Raw genomic sequence first — 8,522 nt, forward strand, 5'->3', positions numbered from 1 at the left:
AGCAGCGCTGGCAGGGGACCCAAAACACTGGTGTCCCCTGCCTTACCTCGGAGGTGACCGGTGCAGGCTTGTTCAGCACCTGCCACCTCCCCCTGACCTCTTCCCAACCCTCCCCGATGCATCTGACAGCTTCCTGCGCTGCGATGTGCCGGTCTTATTAATGAGCCAATCGCAGCGCTTGGATCTGCAGGGGTGTGGTGCAGCACCATGCTGCCCTTACCCAGCATGGCTGCCTGCCGGTAAGAGCAGGCATGGTGCTGCGACTCCCCCCGATCGTTCCCATACATGTACGGCACTGGGCATTAAGTCACGTCCGGTTGCGCCGCGTTAAGGGGTTGAATATAAAATATAAAGGTCTGTCTATTACATTATTTAATTCTTTTAGAATACAGGGGTGTATCCCATCTGGACCCGATGATTTCTCTTTATTTATCCACTGCACTTCTTCCTGGGTCAGACATGCCACATTTAATGGGGAGTTTACTTTGATACTCTGAATTTAATCTGACATTTCATTTTCCATAAGTGAATACAGTGGAGAAAAAAGTATTTAATACTTATGCCATGTGCATATATCAAATAATTAAAGGGGTTGTCTGAGCGTTTTATACTGATCCACAGGGGATCTGACTCCCGACACCCCTGCAGATCAGCTGTCTTTCCAGGCCATGTGACATCACATTAATTGTTCACATGGCCTAGGCACAGCTTAGTCCTGTTCAAGTAAATGGGGCTGAACTGCAATACCAAGCACAGCCACAATCCAATGGATGGCACTGTGCTTGGTAAGCTGTGAGGAGGTTTCAAAGCTCACTGGAGCTCCAATGAGCGTCATTGCTTCCTCAAACAGCTGATCGGCGGGGGTGCCAGGTGCCATCAGTGTGAAAATCCTGGAGAACCCCTTTAATCCAAAAATCAAGCCACAGTCAAATACGAGGAGTTCAAATGCAATAGATGTGAATAGAACAAAACCACAGGTAAAGATGGAAGGAAGCATAATGCTTAAATCCCTCAACCCGGGGGTGGGGGCTGTGGCTAGCGGGCATGTGAGCCAGACGTGGAACTGGAGTGCACCATGAATCTGTGATTAATCGCTGGCCATCCATGTTGTTATTCTTGCTCACCTCTGTTCAGGCTGTATGCAATCCATCTCTGGTGGTGGTGAGCATTCAGAAGCGGCCTCCCTAGGCGACATCGGGGGCGATTAAGTGGAGCGGTCTGACCATCTGCAACGCACGTGGGCCTTTTGAAAACTGTGGCCTACTGCTGACTGCTTCCTGGGCACTGCGCCTTGGTTCCCTTGTTGGGTGCCTGCCTGATGATCAGTGACCCGTTATCTGAAGGACTCTGGGGGTGAGTGGCTGCCCGTGGGGCTATTCTGATCCTGGGGGAGATCCTGTGGAAGGCCGCCGCATGTCTACCCGCCATTAGGGACATATATTAGCTGCACAACTGCCTCAGCTGCGTCCCTTTTTGCTGACCCCTTGACCTCTGTTCATAGAGCCCCTTAGCTTTAAGTTCAGTTTAGGACTTACCTCCATGGCACAGGGGTACATCAACCTATGTGACAGTGCCAAGACCTATATATCCCCCTGAGGATAAAGGATTGCAAGGGAACCCTACTTGTGGTTTTATGCCTGTTTTTGGAAGAGTAGTGATACCCTTATTTCCATTTGTGCACAGTGACTGCGCTTGATTCTGCTATTTTTGGGCTTGCAGGTCAATGTAGGGGCCAACCTTGGCAACAATAAGTGCTTTTTACAATTACGCTTGTGTATGCGATATTATGGCTTCTTATTTTTGTGGATACCTTCAATATTACCCTTACCATGAAACCTAACTCTTGTTGATATGTACCGCCCTATCAGTGGCATGATTTTTTGTATTTTAACAGTCTGGCTTGAATAAACACCTATCTTAATTCTGCAAGTGAAACATGCCTACAAAGTCACAGGGGCAATCTTCCTCCTAGCAAACCGTTCCGGAGCTTTTTCTCAATCCATAACCGTCTGACATGGAGCGTTCAGACTCCCCAACCGTACAGTACTTGCTTGTTATTGCCGTCCGAGCCTGAACCAGCTGCTGACTCCCCAGCACCTGCTTTTGATCCTGCCGAACTATATGCAAACATCAAGACTCTTTTTTACTACTGAGCTCTCCAAGCCAATGGCGGATTTCACTGAACAAATTCAGGAACTGGGTTTACGAGTATCTGAATTAGAAGATAAAATGGATGAAGTGATGGACGCTATGGAGGTAGACAATTCCCACCTTTACGACCATGTATGTAGATTGGAGGCGCTTGAATATAAATTGGAGGACTTGGAAAACCGTAACTGGAGAGCTAATTTTAGGATCAGAGGTATTGCAAAAAAGTAGTAAAACGTAAAAAAAAACTATATGTACTTGGTATCGTTGTAATCGTACTGACCCAGAGAATAAAAATATTATGTTATTTATACAGAAAAATTAACGCCTTAAAATTTATAATGGAAAAACGCAGTGGCAGTGAATAAATAAAAGTTAATCAGAAAGTTATGTGTACCCCAAAATAGCACCATAAAAAACGACAACTTTTCCAGCAAAAAACAAGCCCTCATATAGCTATATGGATGGAAAAATAAAAAAGTTATAGCTCTTAGAAGGCGACGATAAAAAAAAATATATATTATAAATCTAATAAAAAATTTAAATAGGTAACTTTTTCCCTGTGTCCGTGAAAAAAAATAGACGTGTTTTTTTTTTTTTTTGAGGCTGGTGGTACTTGACTAGATAATTTTGGTGGTAATTATCATCATTTTACAGCTCACAGTAAATTCTGGTAGTGAGTTCTTATCATTATATTGAGTTATAGACCTGTATTGCTTATAATATTTATCATCCATTATGGTTTTCCAATTTGTCCGTAAAAAACGTTGGCTGTGACTTTGGGATAAGTTGTTCAGAAAAAAGAAAAATTCTGGTTTGCAACCCTGCCCATATCCCAAGGAATGGCTCAGTAGGACATCCAATGTTTGAACGGCTCTGCAAACACAAAGCTTTAGGCCTCATGCACACGATTGTGCCGTTTTTTGCAGTCTGATGCGGACCATAACTACCGTCGTGTGGATGAGGCCTTAGAGAAAGGTATCCTATCCCTTATTTACTGTACTCTAAACTCATCACTATCTAATACCAAGTTGGCCTTTATGCATGGCTGGGAGGTGGACTACTCTCACACTGGAGCAAGGGTATGACTGTTGTACAGCAACGAGCAAGGGGAGCTGGCTTACCCTGATGGAAACTCCCCTTTATGTTTTGGGCGATGACAGGAAGTTGGTAATACCCTCCCATAGTTAAATGGTTGTGGACCAATATCTGGAGAGGATTATTTGAGGTGTTTGGGAGAGATCTCCCCTTGTCAGCATCTGTATACTTGCTGGGGCTTAAACCACCAACATTTTATAATAAGACCTACAAGCTTCTAAAACATATCCTGGTGTCTACAATAATACATATTTCCTCCAGGTGGAGGTCTTCCCTTTATATCTCAGCAGTTATTCATAGGGTCAATAGAATCTCATTTTATAAAAAAAATCTTTATGCTACTTTAAATGACACTAGAGAACGATTCTCAACAATCTTACACCAATGGATGACCTATACCAATTCTCCTAACTTACAGTACTTTCTATCTTTATAGAGCTATACGATGACCTGTGGAGGACTCTGTCTTCCTATCCATTCCCTACTACTTTACCTCTAGGACCAGGGGAGTCACAGTAGCAGAGCCTTTATTTATATTATAATGCATAACTTCAGTTATGTTCTTAATGTTTTACAATAGTTACATTCCCATACATACTGCTTTTTCAATTCATATTTGGTTTTATTCATTGCTATTGGATGCCTGTACTCCTCTATGTATGTAATCTTAAGAGAAAAGAAAAGTTGCAGCTCTCACCTCTGATCACCCTTGTGAAGCACGGAAGATGTGGCTTGAACCCAGCCACGCTTAATATGTCCAAAAACAAAGGGTCGATTCCAGCTTCTGACGTATAAAATAATTTGTTCTTTATTCAGCTTTCAAAGTTTAAGATCCAACATACATCACATGGAGAGACATATTGAATTGCCACCTCCCCGCCCATGTGTTCTTGGTTGGACTTCCCACCTAATCCAGGAACACCTGGGCTTGGGATGTAACCTCTACTCAATTAGAGAAAGAGGAGGAACCCATTTGTGTTGTATATATAAGTACCGGTTTTTAGTGCACTATGTATTGTCTTGATGAAGGGCTCAATACCATAGCCCGAAACGCATCACAATTACTTTGTGTCTCTCCATGTGATGTATGCTGGATCTTAAACTTTGAAAGCCGAATAAAGAACAAATTATTTTATACATATACAAACGCAAAATACAAATATGATAGCACTCTGCAACCAGCATTCTGCTCTGACTCTATGCTGGATGAGGCATTGGTGTACATTTTGGCCAAAGCGTAATAAGCCACTCACCACGTCAAGGTCGCCTCTATGGAGTGGTCCCTAACACTATTTCCTACCTGTTTATGGGCCATGATAGCCACACAAAGTCCAGGGAATGCAGGCTAGCATGCACGCCAAGCACACTCTGCTTTTAACCCCGTCCGGTGCCATTACAGCTTTCATCGGATCCAGGGATGCAAGTATATGGTGGGCTCAGCATGCATGTTGGTACTTGCATCCCTGGATCCGATGAAAGCTGTAATGGCACCGGACGCGGTTAAAAGCAGAGTGTGCTTGGCGTGCATGCTAGCCTGCATTCCCTGGACTTTGTGTGGCTATCATGGCCCATAAACAGGTAGGAAATAGTGTTAGGGACCACTCCATAGAGGCGACCTTGACGTGGTGAGTGGTTTATTACGCTTTGGCCAAAATGTACACCAATGCCTCATCCAGCATAGAGTCAGGGCAGAATGCTGGTTGCAGAGTGCTATCACATTTGTATTTTGCGTTTGTATATGTATTTCGCCATAGTGATGTGCACCACATACAGGGTTGTGCTGACTCAATCACCCACATTTTTTCTTTGTAGTATATATTGGAGGCGTGGCGATCTCCATGAAGTCATGCACACCTGACCAGTCAATCTGTCCTGGAGGCTGGTTTTAAAGTCAGTATAAAACTGAGTCTGCTTATATAGAACCTACCAGTAGCCATTTGGCTCCAGGAGAAGTATATGGTGGGCTCAGCATGCATGTTGGTACTTGCATCCCTGGATCCGATGAAAGCTGTAATGGCACTGGACGGGGTTAAAAGCAGAGTTTGCTTGGCGTGCATGCTAGCCTGCATTCCCTGGACTTTGTGTGGCTATCATGGCCCATAAACAGGTAGGAAATAGTGTTAGGGACCACTCCATAGAGGCGACCTTGACGTGGTGAGTGGCTTATTACGCTTTGGCCAAAATGTACACCAATGCCTCATCCAGCATAGAGTCAGGGCAGAATGCTGGTTGCAGAGTGCTATCACATTTGTATTTTGCGTTTGTATATGTATTTTGCCATAGTGATGTGCACCACATACGGGGTTGTGCTGACTCAATCACCCACAATTATTTTATACGTCAGAAGCTGGAATCGACCCTTTGTTTTTGGGTATGTAATCTTAAGTATACTTTGAGATTTTCTGTTTGTGCTATTTTGCTAATGAATAAATCTTTTTGAAACATTAATCCCTCAACTGGCTGTGGGATTGGACACAGAGTCAGAAACATGGTTGGCTTTGCATCCAGTCTCTCAGATAGATCCACCAACTGAAGCTTGGTTTATCGGCATAGCAACCCTCCTTATATTAGCCGTGCACTGTAGCTTACTAGAGGGGCTGGAAAAATGGACTGTTGTCCATTAGAGATGAAGAGTCTGGATGTGTTTTTTTTTAATACCTTTAAGTAGTGGTACAAAGAGCTATGTGTGTTTTGTGTAAAGCCTGAGGAAGGGATTAGCCCAGTCCTGAAACACATAACTAATAAAAGGTAATAAAGATCATTCATCCAGACTCTTCATCTCCAGTGCCTGACAAGCACCAGCACCTCCAGTAGATTTGCCCCAGTACCTCAAGGGTTCTTGGCTAGGCTTTGGGATGCAGTCTCACTATCTATATGTCTACATGGAAGCTGTGCTCCTAACATAACCCCATAAGGTGAGCACATTGTATCATATGCTCATTCACTTATTTTTCGTCGCACCTTTGTGTATTTTTGTCTTAGCTTACTATGCACTGGATCATAGCTAGGTACATTTCTGCATTTTTTGAGGGGCCACGGACCCTGGATATCTAGGACCAGGTTTCAGTGGAAATTTCTTATGAAAGTAACTAACCAAGCAATCCACATGTACAGAACGAGCTGATCCCAAGAATGTTCCTCAGATCCATAACGTTTCCAATGCACCAGCTTCTCATAGGAAACCTCTAACCTTACAAGAATTCACTATGCAGCATATTTCACTCTGTAGATCTCTCTCCATCTGAAAATGAGGAGGAAGTCCCCTTGGTGGAGACATAGGTGGAATGTCCTTTTTTGAGCAAAGATCTATGAAACATTATGAATTTTAAAAGAAGAGGGCAAAAGCAATGAGAAAGACACAAGAATTGATAACTTACACAATGTTATCTTATACAAAGATAGATTGAGACACACATTTTCAGTGTCCCACAGAAAGTCTATTATCCGCATCCCTTTTTAGAGAAAATTGAGCTTTCTTCGGGTTCGTCTGAACATGGATTGTGCACGGTTTGAGTCGATCTACACCTCTGGATTTTTATTAATAGAACCAGAAAACTAGCCAAAATGAGAATGAAACCCATACTTAATAAAGGTGAAGTATCAAGTGACATAAGATAGTGATTATTAATAGCAAATTCAGCTAACAGCAAATGAGTAGCCCATTCAAATTGATGATCAGCAATGTAACACCTAAGGCTACTTTCACACTAGCTTTTTTTGCGGATCTGTCATGGATCTGAAAAAAACGCTTCAGTTACAATAATACAACTGCATGCATCCATCATGAACGGATCCGGTTGTATTATGTCTTATATAGCCATGATGGAAAGTCAATGGGGGACGGATCCGTTTTCTATTGTGTTAGAGAAAACGGACCCGTCCCCATTAACTTACATTGTGTGTCAGGACGGATCAATCTTGCTCCGCAGCACATCGCGGACAGAAAAACGCTGCTTGCAATGTTATTCTGTCTGCGATGAGGACGCAACCAAACAGAATGGAATGCATTCTGGTGAACTCCGTTTCGTTCAGTTCAGTTTTGTCCCCATTGACAATTAATGGGGACAAAACGGAACCGTTTTCTTCCGCTATTGAGATCCTATGACGGATCTCAATAGCGGAATTGAAAACGCAGATGTGAAAGTAGTCTAAGATACTTCTCAAAACAACTGGACCAGGAGATTATTATAAAAAGGCTTCCAAAACATGGACAAAAACTGTACCCCTCTACCAGGAGCAATGTTCAAAGAAATGTCATGTAATTATAGTGGTGGACTGGCCACAGACTCTACATAGAAACTTCCTGGAGGGCCGATACCCAGGGGCCACCTAAGCCTTCGATATGGCCAAAAGTCTGGTAAGTAATGATCTGATGCTCCCTGTTGAGGAAGGGTTGAGACGTATACATATATATCCATGCATGCCTGCAAACACGTGCGGGCATGTATGGTATATATATGCATACATTAACCACCGCATCATGGGGTGATGTGCCCAGCATCTGCGCACGTCTGCCCATGGTGATCCCCAGGGGCTCATGGTGGCCCCTGTGGGAAATATGTGCCCTCTTTAGTGTATATATCCCCTTGTAAGGGCTGTGGCCCCTTGTGTACATGTACACTGCGTGCAGAATTATTAGGCAAATGAGTATTTTGACCACATCATCCTCTTTATGCATGTTGTCTTACTCCAAGCTGTATAGGCTCGAAAGCCTACTACCAATTAAGCATATTAGGTGATGTGCATCTCTGTAATGAGAAGGGGTGTGGTCTAATGACATCAACACCCTATATCAGGTGTGCATAATTATTAGGCAACTTCCTTTCCTTTGGCAAAATGTCACGGCTGTATGTGGGCAACAATAGTAATACACAGTACAGAGCTACTGACTGGACCCAGAACTAGGGAGGATAACGGGTGACCCCTGTCCGACCCTCAACGCTCTCCCTATTCTGCTAAAGCACATGCCCGGATCCAAATGGCGGAAAGAGGCATGCCCACGTGCCTAAGACTAATGACCACTGTAACCCCTACAATAGTGGAAGGGGCACGGCCACCAGTGCCCTACTCAGTATATGGAGGGAACCGTGGCCACCTCAGATCCAGTCAGAAAATAAACAGGAACACAACAATGTCTGCACACTTAGCTGGAGGTGTTGCAGCCGCAGAGAAGACGGATCCAAGGACAGGCTGGCAATATCCAGAGTGCTAGCTGCAGCAGAACACAGGTCCAGTGAACTGATAGCTACAAGTGAAGAAACTAAAGCCAGAGCTAC

Source organism: Bufo bufo, chromosome 3 (genome assembly GCF_905171765.1).
Source record: "Bufo bufo chromosome 3, aBufBuf1.1, whole genome shotgun sequence".
Lineage (NCBI taxonomy): Eukaryota > Metazoa > Chordata > Amphibia > Anura > Bufonidae > Bufo > Bufo bufo.